A 25100-nucleotide genomic window follows, 5' to 3' on the forward strand; every position below is an offset into this window, starting at 1 on the left:
AATAAAAACTTTATGTTGATTTGCTTTCTTTTATTTATCTTTTTTTTTCTTTTACAAACTCTTTTTGTTATGTAACGCAATACTGATTTATTTATGAGTAAAAGGAACGTGTTTTTCTTGAACTAAAAAAGAATGAGGAACGTATTTTTGGCGTACTAGATTTTTTCTGTAAATGAAATGCTTTTAAGCTAGATAAATTTTGTATCATTATGACCATATACTATTATTTCTCTCATTGTCTGGTTATGAATGCTATAATTCTTTAAAAATTGTGTTACTTATGTTGATTTAAATAATAATAAAAATAGATTCAATTTATTTAAATATTATTATTAGTTATAGATAATGAAAGATAAATTAAAATATAACAAATAAATATGTATGTCAGAAAAAATTGGTAGATTAATTGTTTATTTTGAAATAACAATTAATTTGAAACATAAAATTGTCGTAAATGAGACACATCTATAATATAAGAAAAAATTATATTCTGGAAATCACAAAAATATTATTTTGTTATCTTAGTCTAAATTAATAATTTGGGGACAGAAAATGTCTTTTGTTATTTTTTCCAACTCACTTTCACTTTTTCACTTTTCACTTTTCATTTTTTATTACTTTATTATTATTATTTCATTTGGTTGAACTCATGATGCAAGCTTTTGGTAGATTCTCAAAAGCAAAAGGCCTCAAGGTAAACCATGCCAAATGTAAGATTTACTATGGAGGGGTTGATAATGACATGAAAGTTGCAATCATGCGAACTACCAGGTTTGAAGAAGGGACTTTTCCCTTTAGATACCTAGGAATCCCTATGACAAATAGGCTGGCTATTAAGGACTATGATAAGTTGATTGATAATATTATGTGCAGAATTAATCATTGGAGCTCTCAGTTGCTTAGCTATGTAGGTCGGTTCCAATTACTTAGAAGCACATTTTTTTCTATTATGAACTATTGGATGCAGGCCTTACCCTTTCCTAAACTTGTGATACATAGAATTGATGCTATATGTAGAACATTTTTATGGACTGGTCAGAAAGAGAAGAGCAAAAAGAGCCTGATTGCTTTGAAAACTGTTTGCAGTCCAAATAAGATTGGAGGTTTGAATCTGATTGATCTGCAAACCTGGAACAATACAGTTATGGCTAAGCTGCTTTGGAATTTGAGTGGTAAGGTTGACAATTTGTGGGTGAAGTGGGTTCATGCCTATTATATAAAAAACAACATGCTGATGGAGATGAATGTGCAGGATCACTTCTCTTGGGTTATGAAAGTAATTCTTCTGCAAAGAGGGATTGTTAGCCAACTTCTAGAGTGGGAGACTAATGCGGCTAAGTTCAAGATGAAGGTGGTGTATCATGCCTTGCATCAGAATAACCAAACCGTGCATTGGAAAACTCTGTTGTATGGAAAATTAGCAAGACCCAGGGCCATTTTTCAGCTAAGGGTTACCGGCCACAAGAGACCGCCAACGAAAACCAAACTGCATAAATGGGAGATGATTGATCAGACCAGTTGTAGTTTCTGTAATGCAGAGGAAATCCAAGGCCATTTGTTGTTTGAGTGTAATGAAATGAACATTATATGGAGGAAAGTTCTGGATTGGATAAATGTGAACCATGTCCCTCTTGGACGAGATCATGAATTGAATTGGATTGTGAGGAGGAATAGGGGTAAAAGCAAACATGTTGCTATCCTCAAATTGGTTGCGATTCAATGCATTTATGAAATTTGGAGGTATAGAAATGATAAGATATTTGGAAAGAGTATACAAAACAGGAAAATAGAAGACATGGTCATAGACATAATAGTGTATAGGGGTTGTCATAATAGGAAGACTAGAGATTACCTGGCTAAGTTAATGATGTAGCAGCCTGATTTTTTTTTTTTTTCCTCTTATTTTTGTTTAATATTTTTGGGCTGGGTCCTAGCGATCGCCTTATACAGCTTATTTTCTGAATTAATCAAAGTATTCATTGATTCAAAAAAATATATATTCTAATAAATTATTTTTTAATAAAAATATTATTATGATCATTTTAAATGATTGTTAATTTAAATTTAAAATAATATTTATTTTTAAAAATTAATTTTAGTAATTGAATATTAATAATGAAGAAATATAATTTGAAATAATTTTTATTTAAAGATACTATATTTTTTACGAAAATAATAATAATTTTAGTTTAAAAAAAGTATTTCAATTAAAATGAATTTTAAAATATACTTGAAAAGATGTGTTATTGGATAAAATACAAAATTGTGTGTCACTTATCATTAACTTTAATTTATATGATTCAAAATATTATTATATATATATATATATATATATATATATATATATATATATATATATATATATATTGTAACACCCCATACATAACTGACTAGTATATTATGCATGAAACGTTAAAAATTGATATTGAGTACATACAAAAGCTATAGTTATAGAAAGATCCCTATTGAGTACAACACGAAATTCTACTAGGAATAACAAAACATGCGTCTTCAACGGATCTGCACAGCGGAAGATGAGATCTGACGAGGCCTCCGAGCCATCACCACTTCCAAATCTTCAGTCCAAACCTGCTACTGACCAAACGCTACTAAACTGCACCTGAAAAAAATATAAGTTGATTGGGGTGAGATTACTAAATCTCAGTGAGTCCTCCTATCCTATGGGTCCACTCGGATCTACAAGGTACATGCATCAAAATCGAATCCACCATTGATCCGGGGTTCATCCTCACATCCGGTACAAGTACGGAGAAAACAAGGAATCATCCACCATTGGACGATTAATGCAGATATACAATAATATAAGCAACCAGGTATGCAAAACCCGCAACCATATACGGGTAATCCAGAAGTACGTTAATATCACTGCTAAGTTACTAACACACCCTCGGTGGGTTCACCCATGCCTATTTGTTAAGAGACTTGCATAAGCACCCTGCAAGAGTGATTAAATGGGTTCGCACAAGCCTACATGGCTGCGAGATGACCTTGCCTAAGAGGCGACACCGTCCCATTAACCATTTGTACGCACGTGGTGTTAACGGCAAGTGCAACACGCCGTCTCAACGCATGAGCCCATCCGGGTAGGAACCTAATGATGTAGCCTACATGGCATCACTAGAGATGGTTTGCCTGTTATGCGTAGGCTTACTTATCCGCATAATGCCATCATACCGAGCACGTGAGTGTACACATCAAGTGAGTAAAATGCCTCCAGACCCTCACAAGCACACTGCAACGGTAGTTCAGGTATGTGCCTCTGGGATCCATGATCAGGGCAGTCCCATGGACAAATCAAGAACCCACGGTCCGAATCGTAACTTAGTACCTGGTCTACTTCGATTCAGCACACACACATATCAAGCACCAAAACACGCAAGCACACAATCCCAATTGTTTAACCGAAACAACAGACATTAATAGAATGTTCATATCTCATCACGATATAGTATTCGCATTTCAGCATAACATAGCAATTAAGAATAATGAAGTTAATTCAGTCTAACTATACATAATTCACATGTTACAAAATCAACACACCCATGATCATATAAAACCTTAGTATGTACACATACTCGATAGACAAGTCTCACTAAGAAGGATTCTTATATTATTAAATCAAACATTTTGGTTTAGGGACCAATTTTATTAGAAAGTACACGTCGCTAGCTTTCCAACGATATAAAGTTTGCGCGAAACAGACTTAGGACGCAAAAGTTACGAATTTCTAAAGTTGCTGATTTTTGCATTTTTGCCCAAGGTAACCGATTACCCAAAGTCAGTAACCGATTAGTGGCACTAAAAACAGCCCAAAATTGCATTTTTAACAGCGTAATCGGTTACCCAAAGACCCGTAACTGAATACCCTGTAGCAGAATCAATTTTTCTGCATTCTAAGAGTTCTAAACCAGTTCCAACTCCAATCCAAACACCTCTAACATCTCAATATCATATCAAGTCAAATTCTAAACCAATTCCAAACATCTCAATGTTCTAAAGGAGTCCAAATCATGTAATATCAGCTATTAGCAGTAATTAACATGGAACACAAACATACTATCAACATGCAATATAGCTTTATCATCAAGAACTCATATTACCAACTAGTCTAGCATGCATCAAGTGTATCTCGCCATAACCCCATTACATGCAACACCCCCAAGTCACTATCTAAGGACTCACCTTGCTAAAAAGGAGGTTGAGATGATGATCATGCAGCCATTGAATCCTTAACTTGACACAACTTTCCCTCAAAGCTCACCAAAGCCGTAGCCCATTCTTCTTCACATTCAGCATGCATGTCCCGACTTCAAGCTCGGTTTTCTCCTTCAAAACAGAATCTATGAACGCGAACCATATATGCAAATCGAAGAGAATTTCGTTAGCTTTCCAACGAGACCAGAATCGTTACGATCGGAGTTACGAGCAGAGAGTTATACCTGGTTTAGTGGAGGCTGTCCATGAGTTGCGAAAATGGAAACATGAACTTGTGTTCTTCTCTCTTACCTTTGTTCTAACATTTACTTCACTCATAAAAATGTGCTTCATAGCCAAACAAGTCCTTAAGTCCATGCAATAGAGTTAAATGTCCATAATCCCTCCAACTAAGTGGTAATTACCAATATGCCACTTAGTTGGATTCTAACTAATCGACTATAATTAATCCACATTTCTTCTTAGTATCTCTTAATTATGCTTAGATTAATGTGAGATATTATATATATATATATATATATATATATATATATATATATATATATATATATATGGGAAAAAAAGTTTATTACTTATTCAATTATAACATTCTACTATTAATTCAATTAATATTAAATTTTATTAAGTCAAATTCTATTAATATTAAATTCTATTGATTCAGATATTTTTGTAGATGATATCTAAACAAAAATAATATTTGTATACAGGAAAAATTTATAATCGATCTAAATATTTTTATATACGAAAAATGATATTTATGATCCAAAAAAATTTTATTCAAAAAAGGTATTCGGGAAAAAAAACTATTATTGAACTTAATATTTTATGTAACTGATACCTAAATATAAATAATATTTTTATATGGGAAAAATCTATTAATGATCTAAATATTTTTATATAAAGAATGGTATTTATGATCCAAAAAAAGTTTATTCAAAAAAGGTATATCAAAAAAAAAAAAACCATTATTGAACTAAATATTTTTATATACGAAAATTTACAATTGATTCAAACATTTTTGTAAACGATACCTAAACATAAATAATATTTGTATATGGGAAAATTTTATTAATAATCTAAATATTTTTATATATGAAAAATAGTATTTGTGATCCAAAAAAAATTTATTCAAAAATGGTATACGGAAAAAAAATCTATTATTAATTGATCGTACCTGATCAGTAGAATCGTCACGGGCTGCTCGGAACTGGGTATTCGAGGAGTGAGAGGGGGGGTGTACCTGCGAGGTACTCCGATGCCAAAGTAAGGAAACGAGCAAAGGAGTGCAAGTACAAGCTAAGAGTTAGAAAGAAGTGAATACCTGACCCTCTAGTGAAATAGGGTATTTATAGCCCCCAATGCTGGGCCATGATCTCGCTATTTAGGTTGGATGCCCAGGCCCAATTAGGAGACTGCCAGGTTTCCGGAACGAAAATATCGGAGGTGCGTAAGTGCCCTCTGTCCTGGTTAACCGCTCTGAAGTTCCAAGGAGACGCGGTCTTTTAGGGACCACGTGGACTCAGCATTATTCGGAGGGTTGGATGTGAAAAGAGCCCTACGAGGAGCAGGGTCCTCGGCGGAGAGCTTGCTCGTGGAGAGCAGGGTCCTGGGCAGAGAGGATGTTCACGGGGAGCATCCTTGCCGGGCGTCAGACGGCTCACGAGGAGCATTGTGTCGAGCATAGTGGAGACGAGCATTTTAGATCCAATTATGGGTCACGGAGGGGTTTTGGGCCTCTGAGGTTCAGTGGGCCGAAACTATGTTGGGCCTAATCTTGGCCTAGTTCAGAACAGGAGCCCCCCAAGTTGGAGTTCTCTGGTCAAGAAGCTGCGACTTTGACGATGCTCGGCTCCGGTGGGATGGATCCTCGTCGATTGGGTATGCTCGAATGGAATGGTTCGTAAGTTGAAACGGAAGGTCGCGTGTACATAGCACGCGCTGACGTGGCATAGGAAATAATTGCCTAGGGCCTAGGTGGCGACGCTTGGGGGATAGCGTCAGGCGACGCGACGTTTCGCCTTTCGAGCTTTTCCCTATAAAAAGGGGTGAGTCCCTACATTTAGGCGTTTTTTTCCTCTCTGTTCGCGTGCTCAGCTTCAGATAAACGATCCCCGGAAGCAGTTGGTCGTTCCACCGTTCGTAGGAATCGTCGTCGTTCGCCGAGGAGCTCATTCCAGCCATCATTTGCCATGTCTTCAGGTATGCTTACGAATCTTTTTGAAGATTTTATGCCTTTTTCATAAGATTTCGGTAGCTCGCGACAGCGTACTTTCGCTATTTTCGCTGTCCGTGTCGGCTGTGCCCTATTCACAGTCGTCACTGTTGAAGCAACTGGAAAACTTATCGAAACAAATACAATGAAGTCGCCATCGAACATCTATTTATCCTACAATAAGGAATGGAAAATATCGAAGAAAACCAAATAACAAGCAATGGTCTCAGAGAAAGGGTAAGGGTGTCTGTTACGTGGGGGGAAGGTGTTAGCACCCCTCACGTCTGTGGTACTCCACAGGATCCATTCTTGCTAATTTTCTAATCTAAGGGTGTGTGTGTGCGCAACATGCTATGTGTAAAGGAATACATGCAATGGAAGATATACAAATAAGAGGAAACATACAATGGAAGGAAAATAAGATAAGAAGAAAAGGCCGAACAAAATAAAGGAAAAGAGAAAAGATCGCTCGCTAGGGTGTTCGTACCCTATGCCTACGTACCTCCAATGTGCAATGGAGAAGTCAGAGCGTCGTAGTTCGGCTCAAAAGTTTCTGTTTCTATCTCGATTCGCGTCTCCTAGCGAAACGGAACCGAGCACCCTAAGGGAGCATGCAAACAAGGAGCGTCACAAAGATCCTAGCAAACATGGCATGTGAACAGGCATCACAGATAAGAACAGGCGAACAGGCATCGCAAAGATATCATACGAACAGGCATCGCAGATAGAAATACAATCATGTAACAGGCATACACGAATGTGAGTGTGTGAACAAGCATCACAAGTGATAACGCGAACAGGCATCGCAAACAACATGTAACAGGCATACATGTGCAAGTGTGTGAACAAGCATCACAAAGATATCATACGAACAGGCATCGCAAACAACATATAACAGGCATACATGTGCAAGTGTGTGAACAAGCATCACAAAGATATCATACGAACAGGCATCACAGATAAGACGATAGTGAACAAACATCACAAAGATATCATACTAACAGGCATAGCAGATAAGAGGATAGTGAACAAGTATCACAAACATATGGCATACAATCGAGCTCCACTCGAGAAACAAACAAACAAACTACCGAAGTAGTAAACAATGCAAATGCAACACACAAACGAGCTCGGCTCGTAAAGCAAGCAAACTACCGAAGTAGTGACCTGGGAACTAGGGAGACATTCTAGCTAACGGGGAAAGTCCTCCGAAGCCACCGTCCACGGGGAAAGTCCTCCGAGACGGTTGAACAGGCAAATAACTGGAAATAAACGTTCTAGCTAACGGGGAAAGTCCTCCGAAGCTACCATCCACGGGGAAAGTCCTCCGAGACGGCTGAACAAGACAAATAGCGGGAAATAAAGGTTCTAGCTAACGGGGAAAGTCCTCCGAAGCCACCGTCCACGGGGAAAGTCCTCCGAGACGGTTGAACAAGCACATAACTGGAAATAAACGTTCTAGCTAACGGGGAAAGTCCTCCGAAGCTACCGTCCACGGGGAAAGTCCTCCGAGACGGTTGAACAAACGAATAACTGGAAATATACTGAAAACAGTAAACAAACAAAAACAGAGCCTCTTTCGAGGGCTTGGCCAGATGAATGTCTAGGTCCTACTTCTCATGGCAAATATGATGCTGCATGCCTAACCTACTTCTCATGGCAAGGTATGGTGCGCGAAAGAGTAAAAAGGACAAATGGGATACCGAGCGGATAGCAAATCCGCAGTGAGCTAGCAACGCAAGCAGAACTAAGAAACTTCACGTAATCCAACATCCAGCAAAGCCAGGAGTCCATCATAATCGTCAAAGCGTTGCGGTGTGAAAATAAATCACAACCACTATGTGGTGCGTATAAAACACAACCACACAAGCAACCTGCAAGAAATACAATCCAGACAATACAGGAATGCATCTCAATGGATGAGAGATCAAGAATAAGTTTGTGTCTCACAAATAAAGTGGAACACAACGCAATCGAATCCCAATCGAACTCTCTCAAAGTACCTTGCACAAACTAGCACACTTATCAGAAATAACAAGGAGGCACGCACCCACCATAGAAGATGATAGAAGCTAAATTCTAAGTAAAATCTAAAACAAAGTCTAGCAAGATTAAATTGTTTTTTATGGCATTTTTATCTAAAACAATAGAACAAATCTATGTACAAAATATTAATTCTAACACGGAAAATAGTACATGTTTTTGATTACTTTTTTATCATGCCAAAATATAACAAAACAATGTCTTTTTTATGTCATTTTATTACTAAAAAAAATAGGGGAAAAGACTATGTACAAAAAGCTATTTCTAACATGAAAAGAATGGGCGCAGGGGGTTCAGGCAGAAAATAATGGTGTAAAGAGTGATTCAGGCGCATGGTCCAGAGATGAAGCCCAGGGTCATGTTTTTTTTTTGTACTCCAGCATACACAAAAACGAGTGAATTGGGCTAGATTGAGGGTGTGAATAGGTATTCTCGTGTATGGCCCAAAGGTTGTGTAATCCATCATAATTTTTATTCAGATGTTTTATACCATGATTTTTATTGATTTTATCTAAGTCAAATTTTAATCACCAATCAAATCTCAACACCTAATTCCATTAACACTGATTAAACTCCATCTAATTACACTAATCTTGCATCAATTAACAGTAAAAAGAAATAATCAAATGAAAAGGACTTAGGTCAAGGTTGATAACCGTACTTCTCCTCATCCTCACGTGCAGCGGAGCCATCATCTTCACCGGCGAAGATTCCCCAATCGCCACCGTGAACACCGCAAACCACCTCATCCCGCTAATCTCCGTCTCTTTCCTAATTTCTCGGCGTGTCAACCTCTCAATTTCAGCTTCATTTCGTCTCTCAAGTCTCCGATTAGTTCCGCTTCAGTCCTCTCTCTCGCTCTCGATCTCTTCTTGTTGTGATTCTGTTCGATTCACTCCGATTCCGATTCCTCACACGTTCAAGTTCTTATCTCAATTGCTTACAACACGCGCGCAAGAAGTCAAAGACGGAGGTTAAGGCTTGTCAACCGGAGCAATTCCGGTGATTCTTCGAACTGACGAACGGCGAGAAGTCCGGCGAGCAGTCTCAGGTGTGCTTTGCTTTCGATTCTTCTTCTTCTTGACTTCCTCTGTTGATTTCGTTTCGGATTTGGCTGCGAGGTGTTGATGACGTTGAGCCGTGTTGATGTTGAGGCGAAGTTCTGATGAACGCTATGTTGCAACTGTTACCAATTGCAGTGAAGAAGACGATGTTGATTTGTTGAGTTTCTGTGTTCTCAGATTGACGAAGTGTGGAGAATCGGTGAAGGTTGTGAAAGATGCTATGGAGGTTTTTCTCGATTGAAGAGTGAAGATGATGCGTGAAGTTTGGAGATAGGTTGAAGATGGAGTTGAGATAGAGATAAAGTTTGTTACAATTCTGTTTTCGGTTATGATGTGAGTTCTCTGTGAAGCTCTTCTGAGTTTTTTCTGTTACAGGTTTTTTTTCTCTGATTTTTTTGTTGATAATTTTTCTTTCTGATCCCTTTTTGTCATGAATTGAAGAATCAGCCGGTGTGGATTCAAGAGGAAGAGTGAAGAGAGTTTTGTGATGAAGAGCGAAAAAGAAGCTTCGGTTCAGTTTTGATTGCTGCAAGTATCAACCGGTTTGGCTTTGTTGGGGTAGAACTTCCCGGTTTGTAATTGTGTGGAGGGCGGTTCGGCCTGGAAGAAAACGTTGCAAACTTTGGGGTTTATTCTTATGTAATATATGACCTGGACTTTGTAATTTTTTGTAATTTAGCTTTTGTAATGGATATCTTGGATATTTTTGTATTGAACATGGAAGTGAACTATGCAGTGAATTTTGAATGAAAATATGGATAGAATTTGTAATAATGAAGTGATTTGTATATTTTTAGACATTTTTGTAATGAATATTTTGATAAAACTATGTCCTTGAAATTTGAATGAATGATATATGTCTTTTATGCTTGTAACTTGAATTCTAAGAAATCCCTCGTATGCCCCGAATCTTGCCATCATGAACAAACATATGCTCTTGAACAATTTGAACACAAAGCATCAAGTAATTACCAATGAATCCACATCTTCACCTTGATGAAAACATGTCTTCAATTTAAACCCTAAGCAACTTGCACTTCAAACAACCAAACAATTTGAAAGAGCGAGGATGCATCGATTGTAATGAAATCTTAAGTCATATATCATGTTTTGGCAAAGGTACTCCCTCAACAAAGGACTTTAACATAACCATAAGGCTTTGAGAACTCCTTTGATGAAGATAAAAATCGAAGCACATAAGAACAACTCACTATGAAATCCAATGAATCCCCGTGGAATTAACGATCGCACACATCATGCATAAGAAACTCTTTATGCTTTTTCTTTATTTTTGGCCGACGAAATAAGCGTCTACCATAACTTATAGCACAGTGAAGAGGGCAAATTTTGGGGTGCAACAGCTGCCCCTATTCAAACTCCTTGAACCTGGCGAGTGAGAAACGAAAGTTTTGAACCGTTGATGTGGAAGGAGATTGAATACCAGAATGAACTCGAAAATTTGCGCTCTTGATCAATAGAAGATTCCATCTTGCAATAAGAAGGAATGTACCACCCCGCAAGCAGGGAGAAAAAACTTCAATTGATATGGATAATTAAACAGCTCCAAATTGCGATAAGAAGGAACAGGTAACCCCACAAGCAGGGGGAAAAAACTTCAAATGATCTGGGCATCAAGAGAAGGAACATCTCGACTGATCTGGGCATCAGGCGTAGCAGATGTCTTCCGAACAGGAATCGGGGATAGATGTCTAAGTCGATCTGGGAATCGAAATGAGATATTCCGGCTGATCTGGGCATCAACGGGTAGTAAATATCTCTGGTCTGGGCACCAAAGCGACATCTCCATCTGATGCAATTAAATCATCAGGCAGATATTCCAACTGATCTGGTTATCAGCAGCTTGCTCCTTCGTAAGATCGACGAGATCCGGAGGCGGTTCCCTCAACTGAAAGTCTGGTTTATCAGGACAGGAACAATATCTCTTCCGAACTGTGTACGCCGGGAAAGGAAGTCTTTGAACTGATCTAGGCTCGATGCTAGAAAATAAGTAGAACAATCCTCTTCTGAATGACAAAGTCAATCAGGCAGATATCTCCATCTGATCTGGGCATCAGTGGCTTGCTCCTTCGTAAGATCGACGAGATCCGGAGGCGGTTCCCTCAACTGAAAGTCTGATTTATCAGGAATAGGAACGGATATCTCTTCCGAACTGTGTACGCCGGGAAAAGAAAACATCTTCAACTGATAGTAAGCATCAGGACTGGGCAGACGAGTTCTTCTTCTGAACGAAAATAAATCGTCAGGACGTAGATATTTCCAACTGATCTGAAGCATCAGTAGGCTTGCTCCTTCGGAAGATCGACAGAGATCCGGAGGTGGTTCCTTCAACTGAACTGGAATCAGGATAGGAAGAAATATCTTCAACCGATCTGAGGGCATCGGGAATAAGAATGCATTCAACTAATCTAACGATGTCAAGATAGGGAAACAAACTTCTTCTGATTTGAACATCAGGGTAAGCGCCTGTAATGATTAGGCGAGTTGCTCTCTAGGAGGCATTTGAATATCTTGATGACTTTCCTGTAGAAAGAAACAGATATGATATGATTTATGCATGATGCATGTATGAATGTTTGTGGAATAACGTTTCTGATTAGGGAAGACGCTATACGCTTTTGAGAATGTTATGCAAATAATGCATGATTCGGACGCTGCTTAGGGAAACAACGGAGAAGCACTGAATTGCTGAAGAAATCCTGGAGAGTTTGGAACTCTGCGGGGAGGACAAGATGAGTGACCTGAAGTCACAATTACGAGCTGACAAAGATGGATCAGAAATCTGCTGGAGACGATCAAATCTAAACGCGAGCTCTGGCTGGGGAAATAAATCCCGCTTGGGGATATGAACATCCCAATTGACTGCTTGGGGAATACCCTGGGAACTTCATAGGAGAAGCAAATTCTGGACACTCTGGGGATGTGGAGATAAGGGCAAGTCATGGAGACAACTCTGATGGGGAGTGACTAACTTGCTTGTGTAGGACGCATTCTGTTGCACCCCAAATTTGCCCACCCAATTTTATTTTTAACTGGCTCATACATCTCACCATCTCATCTTTTAGGTCATTACACACACCATGCATCTCATGAAAAGATCAAGGACCCTGGATTAAAGCTTGCTTTAATTTATATTGTTAACGAAATTCCAAGTGTGGCACTAAGGGTTGGTTCATTCTCTTCATGTGTGATATAAGCATTTACATTGGGTTGCATTCTAAAACTTAGCCTTTTGTTATCATTTGAGGTTAAAATGCACGCAAAGGTGAAATTACGTGCGCGAATTTGGATTAAGATTACATCTGAGCATGGTTCGAGGTTCATTTTGAATATGGCTCATATCACACAAGTTTGTCATTCATTCAAAAGCTACATAACAAATCACAATCCAATTTTATTACAAACACTTCCAAGCATAGAGACATGTTACAAAATATTTACAAAAAAGGAGAGAGATGAATCATGTTTTGTTACAAAAAAAAAACCATAGTACATTAAAGTTTAAGCTATTCTTAAACTAATTGCTTCATTCTTTTCTACGTCACTTCCAGCTTCAGCATGCTCCAAACACATTAATCAATCCATTCCTCTTGTTGACCTCCTTGCCTTTTCAAACCTGCAGCATTCAAAAAAATTCAGCATCCATACATTCCTAATTAACAGGTCCAGAATTCAGAACTTGCAGCCAACACAATGCATAATCAATTTGTAGTCAGCTGCATCACCACCTACAATGCCATGTTCAAAATTCCCTGCATCATCAACGTACAAAACAGTTACGCACATAGCCCACAAACATGTTGAATTAAGTGAGAGCAAATTCAGAAAGAAAAAAAAAACTCAACACAACATCAGGAAGTGAGCAAGAAGCTGCTCTCATGGCCTTGATCAAGTTAACGTCAGGAGATTCGTCAAAAGCATATATTTTTCTGATGTGGAAGGGAATCCACTTGAAGGTTCATGTAAAGTATTGTCTTCCGCTTCTTCTTTGGAACAGAAGAGCCACGCTACACATCTCTGCTACATTCTTTTGCTAATAGTAAAATCAAAGAAAACCTGCATCAGATCCCAACAAACCTCAGAGTAAAAAATGGTTTTGCTGCATACAAAACCCTCCTGCATAGTCATAACAATGCAGCGGCTCAGGTGAAATAGAGCAAAGATGTTTATGTGTAACTAGCTCCAGAGTGTTTTATGAAAGATAGAAGCTGTAAAAAGTGAACTGCAATGGGGAAAGCAAAGAAGAGAAAGTGTTATTCATATATAAGTGTGTATCGGTGTTGCGGTTTATGATTAGGATTTAAAGTTCTTGTTTTGCCTTGTATTATGAGCTAGAGCATTGCTTGTCACACTGCGCTCCTTGTATTATCAACACACTCCTAATTTTCAACTTGTTTCTAACGCTTGATATGTAACAAGTTATAACTATCCACCTAAACCAACAGCTAACAGATTTTCATTCAGTTTCACATAACAAACTCTTCACCTGTAACCAACCTGCAAACCAAAAAACAGAATTCAAACCACCACTCTAAACCCTCTAACCAATCCTAACAACCTCTAACCAATTGAAACCGAGTTATAACAGAAAAATCACTGGATAACTAACCTTATAGGAGACTCAATCTCAGCCCTCCAATCTCATAACCGAAACTCAATCCAAGGGCTATAATCTCTCCTCCCTCAACTAACTTTTCCCTCTCAATCTCTATATATTCAAACCTCCTCCTTCATTCAAGCTCTCCTCCACCATTTTTTCACACCATCTTCATCTTCTTCCCACTCTTCTCTCAGTTCACACTCATATCTCTGCAAATTCTCTCTCTCCAACCTCTCTCTTCAATTACCTTCACTATACGCTCGGTTTTCAGAAGCCATTGGAGCTCCACAATCGGATCTCCGATTAAGCTTGAGCTCGGCCTTCATCCTTCTACTTACAAGTCATCCTCTACTATCATCTCAACACAGAGCGATCACAGCACAGAGAAAGATTCAAGAAAAAGAGTAGAAGAAGAAATCATACAAAGAGGAAGAAGGAAAGAAGAACGAGGAACGAAAATCCGAAATCACCTGAAGAATTCATCAATTGCGAGCATTTGATTCTCCCATCCGGTTTTCCTCAACGATTCGTCATCTTCTTCATCCAGGTAAGTTTTCGTCACCGTCTCCACCTCCATATTTTTCTGTTTTCTAGATGATATGGTGTAGTACTAGTATTCCTGAGCAATTCCCCCATGACCTTGATCTATGATTCGTAGTCATTAGCCTTCGATTTGATTTCTACCTAGATCTAGGGTTTGCTGTTTGGTCCGATTAGGGGAGGGTGAGTTTGAATCGGTGGAAAAGAGTTAAGGATTCGAAGAGAGTAAGGGAAATAGGTGCGGTCGAGTGTTTTAATCTCGCATTTGGTCAAGCTCCGCCGCCTCCGGCGCGGCGGAGCGATTTCCGGTGATGTATGAGTACGAAGAGAGATTACGAGAGGGAGAGAGTTGCGTCTGAAGAGAGTTGAACCGTCACATACTTACCCTAATTCCCCTTTTTCATTTCTTTTTTATTATTATTAATGTTATTAATCTAATTAATTGATATAATCAGAATATAAGATAAGGTTTAATTTCTAATTAATTGAGCTAATTGGCATTAGTGGAATTAAAATCTGATAATAAAATTGAATAATCAATCTGGAGCATCAATTACGTTGGGCCACACGAATTAGTGTACACACCCCCCTCTGGGCCCATGCTCTTTTTGACACACAAAATCCTGCAACTACAATAACCTGTTTGGGCCAAATCCCTGGGCCCAGGGCATGCTTCTTGCACCCATAATCTCAATTGACACCCCCTGTTTCCCTTATTCTTAATTTAGGTTTAATTAGATTTCTACCATTTTTCTTTAGGTGATAAATGCTATTTCTTCTCCTATTAATTCTTAGACCTTAATGCAATTTTTGTCACATAAAAAATAATAACCACAAAATGTTAGTTTAGGCTTTTATTTTATTTCTTTTGCTTGATTAGAATTCTTGTTTTTGTCATATAAAAACCATAAAAATAATAGTATTTTAAATTCGATTTTTGTACTATTTTGCATTGTTCACTTTCATGTCTTGTACCATATTTCAAGTCATTCTTTTAGTCATTTTTGCACTAATTTTGTATCATTGTTTACTTGTATTTTTACTTGTAATTTCGATCTCCGCTTATGCTTATATTCTCATGTCGCTTTTTGCTCCTAACCATTAGGTAGAAACCATGACAACTTTAGGAATTAGAGGTTCCCATCATATTAGGCTAGTTTTCATCTTAGGCTAGTTTTGTTTATTTTCCTTTTCAACTTTAAAACACTTAACAAAGGAAGAGGCGAATCACATTAAAAGTGGGAGAGAAACGAGTGGGATTTATTCCCTAATCTGTTTCTCGAACACTTAGTGAGAGAGAAATGAGTGGGATCCATTCCCTAATCTGTTTCTCGATCACTACAAAGAGAAATGAGTGGGATTCATTCCCTAATCTGTTTCTCGATTATTAGAGAAATGAGTGGGATTCATTCCCTAATCTGTTTCTCTATCCATGTAGAGAAATGAGTGGGATTCATTCCCTAATCTGTTTCTTTGACATCATACATTCTATGTGATTCAACTCGCAGATTAAAATCCCTTAAAAATCACCAACCAAAAACGTCTAAAACATCTAATAAAGGCTCAGACCTAAATCAAAGTAATGAAGTGGTGCGGAACCTTGTATTGGGTTTTGTTCATCATGGAATTACCCTAAAAAATACAAACCAATCCTCTCTCTTCTCTCTCTCTTGCCTCCGAGGCATTCTTTCTCTTGCCTTCAGGGCATTCTTTCTCCTAATCGGACACGTTATTTCCGCTCCATTCCCAGCTTAAGACTCCAGAGGTCGAGCAGCGGAGTGCGAATGTAACTTCGTCCACTAAAAAAACACAAAAACAAACAAAAACTAAAGAGCCGAACTACGGCGCTCTGATTCCTGAAAAGGATACGTAGGCATTAGGTCGCGGGGCCTAAGCGAGCACAACTATTTATAAACCTTATTTTCCCCGTGTTTCTTTTTCTTTCATTTGCATGCATTCCCTTAGTAATTAAGCTTTAGATTTATACACCCTTAGAATAGAACAAACATAAGTGGATCCTGTGGAGTACCACAGACGTGAGGGGTGCTAATACCTTCCCCTCGCGTAACCGACTTCTTACCCGATCTCTGGTCGCAAGACCTTATCCTTTCTTTATTCCAGGTTTTCTGATATTCCTTTCCCTCTTTGGGATAAATATATTGGTGGCGACTCTGTTGTACTCATTTCGCGAGCGTGCGACAGCTGGCGACTCTGCTGGGGATGTGATAGACCTGTGCTGGTCCATTCTTAGCGAGTCGATCCTAGCTTGTGTTTGTTTTCTTTTCTTTGGGTGTTTATTTATTGCTTTATTGCTTTATTGCTTTATTTCTTTATGTATCGCATTTTATTTTCATATACTATGATTATTATGTTGTTCTGTTGGGATGGGATGTTACTGATTTGAGGTAAAAGGCCCAATACCCAGGCCAGAGTGTTACTTAGGCTACCTAGGATAGAGTGGATAGTCATGACGCCAACAGAATGTCGGGTTCTGTTGATTGCGATCATGAGACCCACGACCAGTTGAGGTTTAAATGGGATACCATTGTTGGCATGTATTTGCAACAATGATGGTGTCTCAGGAGAACTGTTAACGCTGGAGACCTTTTGACCTACCTTGTACTAGACCATACCTGTGAGAGGGGTTGGGAAATTTTGTTTTGCAGGAAAACATGCCTCCATCCCACCCTATGCCCATTCATACTATCTATCATAATTAACGTCGAACCTCTGAATCTGGAAGGTTCGACCTTATTTGACTTATGCAAAGGTTATCTATCCTGAATCAACGTCGAACCTCTGAATCTGGAGGATTCGACCATCTTTGACTTATACAGAAGTTCTACATCAATTATCTATCAGAATCAACGTTGAACCTCTGAATCTGGAGGGTTCGACCATCTTTGACTTATGCACCGCCTAGTTATTAAGAATGCAACGTCGAACCTCTGAATCTAGAGGATTCGACCATATCTTATTGACCATGAGAAGTTATTATCACAAGAGGCCTTGATCCTTGATCCTGATTCCTACTGCATTTGCATCATCATTAACATTTTTGCATTCATGCATATGCATCCATGGTTACCAAGACTCCTACATTCTTCCTCTCCATCAGATTAGACAAGACAATTCCTCCACACCGATATCTGACAAGAGCTCACCGACAAAGAATCATGGGGAATTACAAAAAAAAAATCAAGCTACTATCTAAGGACCCCACGCCTCCTCATGAGGGTACCTTCCACCAAAGGAGCCTAAAGACTTTGTGTTTGTCAGAGAACATTTCATTTGCATCAGAATAAGGCCAAGCTTGCCATTGTATAGATTCATTCAGTATTTTCAATTGTATTACTTTTGTTGTTATCAAGTACTTCTCATTGTAAGAAACTCATTCTGTTTGAATAAATAAAAATAATGTAATATACATGTTTTTCTCAAATCATTTCATCTTTGTCATTATGTTCATTGATATTCAACTCATTTGTCTTAAGCAATTAAAAAAGGAGAATGATGAAAAATCAAAAACACAAGAATCACTGATTGTATGCTTTTGGAACAAAGATCCTGCTGATGATGTACAGGCATTGTTTCAATTCCTAAACACCGGAGTTATAAGGGAGTGAAACCTTCGTCAACCCTTTTGAGCCTAAGGAGTAGTAGTTTCTTCTCAAAAAAATACAAAAACCCTCAATCTTAACCAAGGGCAGGGTAGTCTTTAGTTAGTGTGACCGAGCGCTCAACTTTCAGGTATCTCCTCAGAGGATCAATCATATCTCATATCTCACAACAAGGCGGAAGAGCACAATCCACAATGGATGTATCTCATCCACTAAGAAGAAGGCAGTCACAACCTTTTCATCAAGTCAATCACCAAAGTCATACAACTTGTTCCCGAACGAGACAAAAAAGAATGAAAAGAAAGTTATGAATAAAATAAAAAAGGAAAACAATAGCCCGCTAAGTCAAAAAAAGAAAGAAAAGCTTTGAAGCAAATGACTTAGGCAAAAATTAGGGCATATCCCGCTGGACAACGAAAACCAAAATCAAAAGAAACTTTTTGTCCAGGCAAAAGTTAGGGAAAGCAAAAAGACAAAAGCAAAAGAAAATTCCTCCGAGGGACAAGTTGTTATGACCATCAACAAAAGCGCCAAAAGGTGACTGCCACCTCCATCAAAGCTACAAAAGATCCTCATCCATCACAATCCTTCCTGAAAGATGAACACTCGTGTCAAACTAACTGAACGTAGGACTGGAGAACATCACGAAGAAGGGGTGGGTTAAGTAGAACTTGAGCCTTTATCCTTTGTTTCTTAAACCGTGAACCCGGCCACGTTACAACCCTCGAAAGTCCTAATTGAAGCAGGGTTCGTTCCGAAAGCATACAAACTTTAAAATCATGTCAAACTGACTCCTAATGTTGCTTGTCACTTGTGTTAGTATCAGTAGAACATCTTGACAAATAAAAACTTTTCTTTTGAGATTAACATGTGCATTGCATTCTCATTATCCTTTTCAAAACAGAATTGTCTCTAATCAGAAAGTAAGTACTTGATACCAAGGAAAGTTTAACATTGAAATCCCATTAAGTAGTCTTACAAAGGTAAAGGTTGGTCATCCGCCGAGCAAATATCTGAAGCATCCATCTGGTGGAAGAGTTCCCTACAATCTGGGGCATTCATTCTGTTATCAACACTGGGGCAGACCATTGCTAATCTCCATGATTAAAACATATCAAAGTCATATCTCAAGAAGATCCTACAAGCTGGGGCAAGCTAGTAGCAATTCATTTCTTCATCTTCAATCAAGTGTCAGATATTGAGACAAGTGTCGAGGAGTCAAGCTAAACACCTCACCTCCACAAGTTCTATCCTTCAAGCAATGACCTTCCTACAAGGAACACTCCATTCACTCCTAGTATCATGGAAACAATCATTCCATTCATAATCATACATACGTCATGCATAATCATTGCATTTTCATTATCATTTCACTCGCATGATCCAATCATCGATAAAACAGGGGCATCCACCTCGCCTTGAATCTCAAACAGAGTTTCGGAACTCCACCTAATCTATTCCACGCAAAGCAGAAACCCTGATCAAGTCAATCCAGTACATTGCATATAGAATCCATTGCATTGCATCTCCAGAAGTGCATAAAATAAACCAAACATTGCATGTGAAGCATAAGCCAAGCTACTCATCAGATGAGGTCCCTACAAGCATTCAATTGATAGTCCACTGGATCACTCAGAGTTACCATTGTGGTGTCATCTCCTAAAGTCAATCTTGTTCATCTTTCTTCAACCCAGAGTTGATGTTTTTGAGTTCAACCCAGAGTTGATTTTCCCTCCATATTTTAACCCCGAGTTAATTATCTCTTCCCACTCAACCCAGAGTTGACGGTTATCTCTTTTCTTTTCCCGCTCAACCCAGGGTTGACGCTTATCTGTTATTCAACCCAGAGTTGATCCCTTGTCTTTTCCCACTCAACCCAGAGTTGATGGTTATTCTTTATCCTTTTCCCCACTCAACCCAGAGTTGATGGTTGTCCCTTGTCCAATCCAGAATTGATTTCTCTTTCCCACTCAACCCAGAGTTGACGGCTATCTTTTTTCTTTCCCACTCAACCCAGAGTTGACGGTTACCTTTTATTATTCCCACTCAACCCAGAGTTGACGGTCATCCTTTATCCTTTTCCCACTCAACCCAGAGTTGACGGTTATCTCTTGTTCAATCCAGAATTGATTCCTCTTTCCCACTCAACCCAGAGTTGACGGTTATCTCTTTCTCTTTTCCCTCTCACCCAGAGTTGACGGTTATCTCTTGTCTTCTCCCGCTCAACCCAGAGTTGACGTTTATCTTTTATTCAACCCAGAGTTGATTCCTTGTCTTTTCCCACTCAACCCAGAGTTGACGGTTATCTCTTATTTCTTTTCCCACTCAACCCAGAGTTGAAGGCTATTTTTACTCAACCCAGAGTTGACGCTTATTTCTTATTGATTTCTCTTTCCCACTCAACCCAGAGTTGACGGTTATCTTTTATTCAATCCAGAATTGATTTGTCCTTTCCCACTCAACTCAGAGTTGACGGTTACCTTTTATTCAACCCAGAGTTGATCCTTTCCTTCTCCCACTCAACCTAGAGTTGACGGTTATCATTTGTTCAATCCAGAATTGATTTCTTCTTTCCCCACTCAACCCAGAGTTGACGGTTATCTTTTATCTTTCCCACTCAACCCAGAGTTGACGGTTATCTTTATTCAACCCAGAGTTGATCCTTCTCTTTTCCCACTCAACCCAGAGTTGACGGTCCTCCTTTATTCAATCCAGAATTGACTTCTCCTTTTTCCCACTCAACCCAGAGTTGACGGTTATCTCTTGTTCAATCCAGAATTGATTCCTCTTTCCCACTCAACCCAGAGTTGACGGTTATCTCTTTCTCTTTTCCCTCTCACCCAGAGTTGACGGTTATCTCTTGTCTTCTCCCGCTCAACCCAGAGTTGACGTTTATCTTTTATTCAACCCAGAGTTGATTCCTTGTCTTTTCCCACTCAACCCAGAGTTGACGGTTATCTCTTATTTCTTTTCCCACTCAACCCAGAGTTGAAGGCTATTTTTACTCAACCCAGAGTTGACGCTTATTTCTTATTGATTTCTCTTTCCCACTCAACCCAGAGTTGACGGTTATCTTTTATTCAATCCAGAATTGATTTGTCCTTTCCCACTCAACTCAGAGTTGACGGTTACCTTTTATTCAACCCAGAGTTGATCCTTTCCTTCTCCCACTCAACCTAGAGTTGACGGTTATCATTTGTTCAATCCAGAATTGATTTCTTCTTTCCCCACTCAACCCAGAGTTGACGGTTATCTTTTATCTTTCCCACTCAACCCAGAGTTGACGGTTATCTTTATTCAACCCAGAGTTGATCCTTCTCTTTTCCCACTCAACCCAGAGTTGACGGTCCTCCTTTATTCAATCCAGAATTGACTTCTCCTTTTTCCCACTCAACCCAGAGTTGACAGTTATCTTTTCTCCCACTCAACCCAGAGTTGACGGTTATCCCTTGTTGATTCCTCTTTCCCACTCAACCCAGAGTTGATGGTTATCCTTTGTTCAATCCAGAATTGAATTTCATTTCTTATCCCACTCAACCCAGAGTTGACGATTATTTCTAATTGTTCATCTGTTCGTTTTCAACCCATGGTCATTATCCAAATCTTTGTTCAACCCAGAGTTGATTTCCTTGCTTTATTTCTCAACCCAGAGTTGATGCCTATATCTTGTCCCATTAATACTGATGTCACTTTCCGTTCTCAATCCAGAATTGATGTTTACCTCTCATCCAACCCAGAGTTGACTTCCCCTTTATTCCTCGACCCAGAGTTGACCCACTTTCCTTCTTCAACCCAGAGTTGAGTTCTATTCCATTTCTTCCCCAGTAGAGTTGACACCATGTCTTCCTCAGTGGATGCTATCCCTCATAAGGCAAATTTTCAGGTTCACTTAATATTTAATCTTCTTCTACCTCGAATGCTCGAAAGGCTAGCGCCAATCTCACCTTCAGGTTTAAGATGATTAAATAGGGGCAGCTGTTGCACCCCAAATTTGCCCACCCAATTTTATTTTTAACTGGCTCATACATCTCACCATCTCATCTTTTAGGTCATTACACACACCATGCATCTCATGAAAAGATCAAGGACCCTGGATTAAAGCTTGCTTTAATTTATATTGTTAACGAAATTCCAAGTGTGGCACTAAGGGTTGGTTCATTCTCTTCATGTGTGATATAAGCATTTACATTGGGTTGCATTCTAAAACTTAGCCTTTTGTTATCATTTGAGGTTAAAATGCACGCAAAGGTGAAATTACGTGCGCGAATTTGGATTAAGATTACATCTGAGCATGGTTCGAGGTTCATTTTGAATATGGCTCATATCACACAAGTTTGTCATTCATTCAAAAGCTACATAACAAATCACAATCCAATTTTATTACAAACACTTCCAAGCATAGAGACATGTTACAAAATATTTACAAAAAAGGAGAGAGATGAATCATGTTTTGTTACAAAAAAAAAACCATAGTACATTAAAGTTTAAGCTATTCTTAAACTAATTGCTTCATTCTTTTCTACGTCACTTCCAGCTTCAGCATGCTCCAAACACATTAATCAATCCATTCCTCTTGTTGACCTCCTTGCCTTTTCAAACCTGCAGCATTCAAAAAAATTCAGCATCCATACATTCCTAATTAACAGGTCCAGAATTCAGAACTTGCAGCCAACACAATGCATAATCAATTTGTAGTCAGCTGCATCACCACCTACAATGCCATGTTCAAAATTCCCTGCATCATCAACGTACAAAACAGTTACGCACATAGCCCACAAACATGTTGAATTAAGTGAGAGCAAATTCAGAAAGAAAAAAAAAACTCAACACAACATCAGGAAGTGAGCAAGAAGCTGCTCTCATGGCCTTGATCAAGTTAACGTCAGGAGATTCGTCAAAAGCATATATTTTTCTGATGTGGAAGGGAATCCACTTGAAGGTTCATGTAAAGTATTGTCTTCCGCTTCTTCTTTGGAACAGAAGAGCCACGCTACACATCTCTGCTACATTCTTTTGCTAATAGTAAAATCAAAGAAAACCTGCATCAGATCCCAACAAACCTCAGAGTAAAAAATGGTTTTGCTGCATACAAAACCCTCCTGCATAGTCATAACAATGCAGCGGCTCAGGTGAAATAGAGCAAAGATGTTTATGTGTAACTAGCTCCAGAGTGTTTTATGAAAGATAGAAGCTGTAAAAAGTGAACTGCAATGGGGAAAGCAAAGAAGAGAAAGTGTTATTCATATATAAGTGTGTATCGGTGTTGCGGTTTATGATTAGGATTTAAAGTTCTTGTTTTGCCTTGTATTATGAGCTAGAGCATTGCTTGTCACACTGCACTCCTTGTATTATCAACACACTCCTAATTTTCAACTTGTTTCTAACGCTTGATATGTAACAAGTTATAACTATCCACCTAAACCAACAGCTAACAGATTTTCATTCAGTTTCACATAACAAACTCTTCACCTGTAACCAACCTGCAAACCAAAAAACAGAATTCAAACCACCACTCTAAACCCTCTAACCAATCCTAACAACCTCTAACCAATTGAAACCGAGTTATAACAGAAAAATCACTGGATAACTAACCTTATAGGAGACTCAATCTCAGCCCTCCAATCTCATAACCGAAACTCAATCCAAGGGCTATAATCTCTCCTCCCTCAACTAACTTTTCCCTCTCAATCTCTATATATTCAAACCTCCTCCTTCATTCAAGCTCTCCTCCACCATTTTTTCACACCATCTTCATCTTCTTCCCACTCTTCTCTCAGTTCACACTCATATCTCTGCAAATTCTCTCTCTCCAACCTCTCTCTTCAATTACCTTCACTATACGCTCGGTTTTCAGAAGCCATTGGAGCTCCACAATCGGAGCTCCGATTAAGCTTGAGCTCGGCCTTCATCCTTCTACTTACAAGTCATCCTCTACTATCATCTTAACACAGAGCGATCACAGCACAGAGAAAGATTCAAGAAAAAGAGTAGAAGAAGAAATCATACAAAGAGGAAGAAGGAAAGAAGAACGAGGAACGAAAATCCGAAATCACCTGAAGAATTCATCAATTGCGAGCATTTGATTCTCCCATCCGGTTTTCCTCAACGATTCGTCATCTTCTTCATCCAGGTAAGTTTTCGTCACCGTCTCCACCTCCATATTTTTCTGTTTTCTAGATGATATGGTGTAGTACTAGTATTCCTGAGCAATTCCCCCATGACCTTGATCTATGATTCGTAGTCATTAGCCTTCGATTTGATTTCTACCTAGATCTAGGGTTTGCTGTTTGGTCCGATTAGGGGAGGGTGAGTTTGAATCGGTGGAAAAGAGTTAAGGATTCGAAGAGAGTAAGGGAAATAGGTGCGGTCGAGTGTTTTAACCTCGCATTTGGTCAAGCTCCGCCGCCTCCGGCGCGGCGGAGCGATTTCCGGTGATGTATGAGTACGAAGAGAGATTACGAGAGGGAGAGAGTTGCGTCTGAAGAGAGTTGAACCGTCACATACTTACCCTAATTCCCCTTTTTCATTTCTTTTCTATTATTATTAATGTTATTAATCTAATTAATTGATATAATCAGAATATAAGATAAGGTTTAATTTCTAATTAATTGAGCTAATTGGCATTAGTGGAATTAAAATCTGATAATAAAATTGAATAATCAATCTGGAGCATCAATTACGTTGGGCCACACGAATTAGTGTACACACCCCCCTCTGGGCCCATGCTCTTTTTGACACACAAAATCCTGCAACTACAATAACCTGTT

The 25100-nt window shown here is 38.8% G+C and overlaps 2 long non-coding RNA genes across 4 annotated transcripts; both read right to left on the reverse strand.

Moving 5' to 3' along the window:
- Positions 1-12912: 12912 nt before the first annotated feature.
- LOC131607366 (uncharacterized) lies at positions 12913-15077 on the reverse strand. 2 transcript variants are annotated; one of them, XR_009285269.1, is made up of 3 exons: positions 14644-15077; positions 13419-13606; positions 12913-13325 (listed from the first exon to the last, which is right to left on the reverse strand). It is a non-coding gene; the product is annotated as an uncharacterized LOC131607366 (long non-coding RNA). The 2 variants fall into 2 exon arrangements; XR_009285268.1 differs by having other exon boundaries at positions 13419-13629.
- Positions 15078-22655: 7578 nt separating this feature from the next.
- Positions 22656-24761, reverse strand: LOC131607367 (uncharacterized). 2 transcript variants are annotated; one of them, XR_009285271.1, is made up of 3 exons: positions 24387-24761; positions 23162-23349; positions 22656-23068 (listed from the first exon to the last, which is right to left on the reverse strand). It is a non-coding gene; the product is annotated as an uncharacterized LOC131607367 (long non-coding RNA). The 2 variants fall into 2 exon arrangements; XR_009285270.1 differs by having other exon boundaries at positions 23162-23372.
- Between the last annotated feature and the right edge of the window lie 339 nt (positions 24762-25100).

This window comes from Vicia villosa, linkage group LG5 (assembly GCF_029867415.1).
Source record: "Vicia villosa cultivar HV-30 ecotype Madison, WI linkage group LG5, Vvil1.0, whole genome shotgun sequence".
In the NCBI taxonomy this organism is placed as follows: domain Eukaryota; kingdom Viridiplantae; phylum Streptophyta; class Magnoliopsida; order Fabales; family Fabaceae; genus Vicia; species Vicia villosa.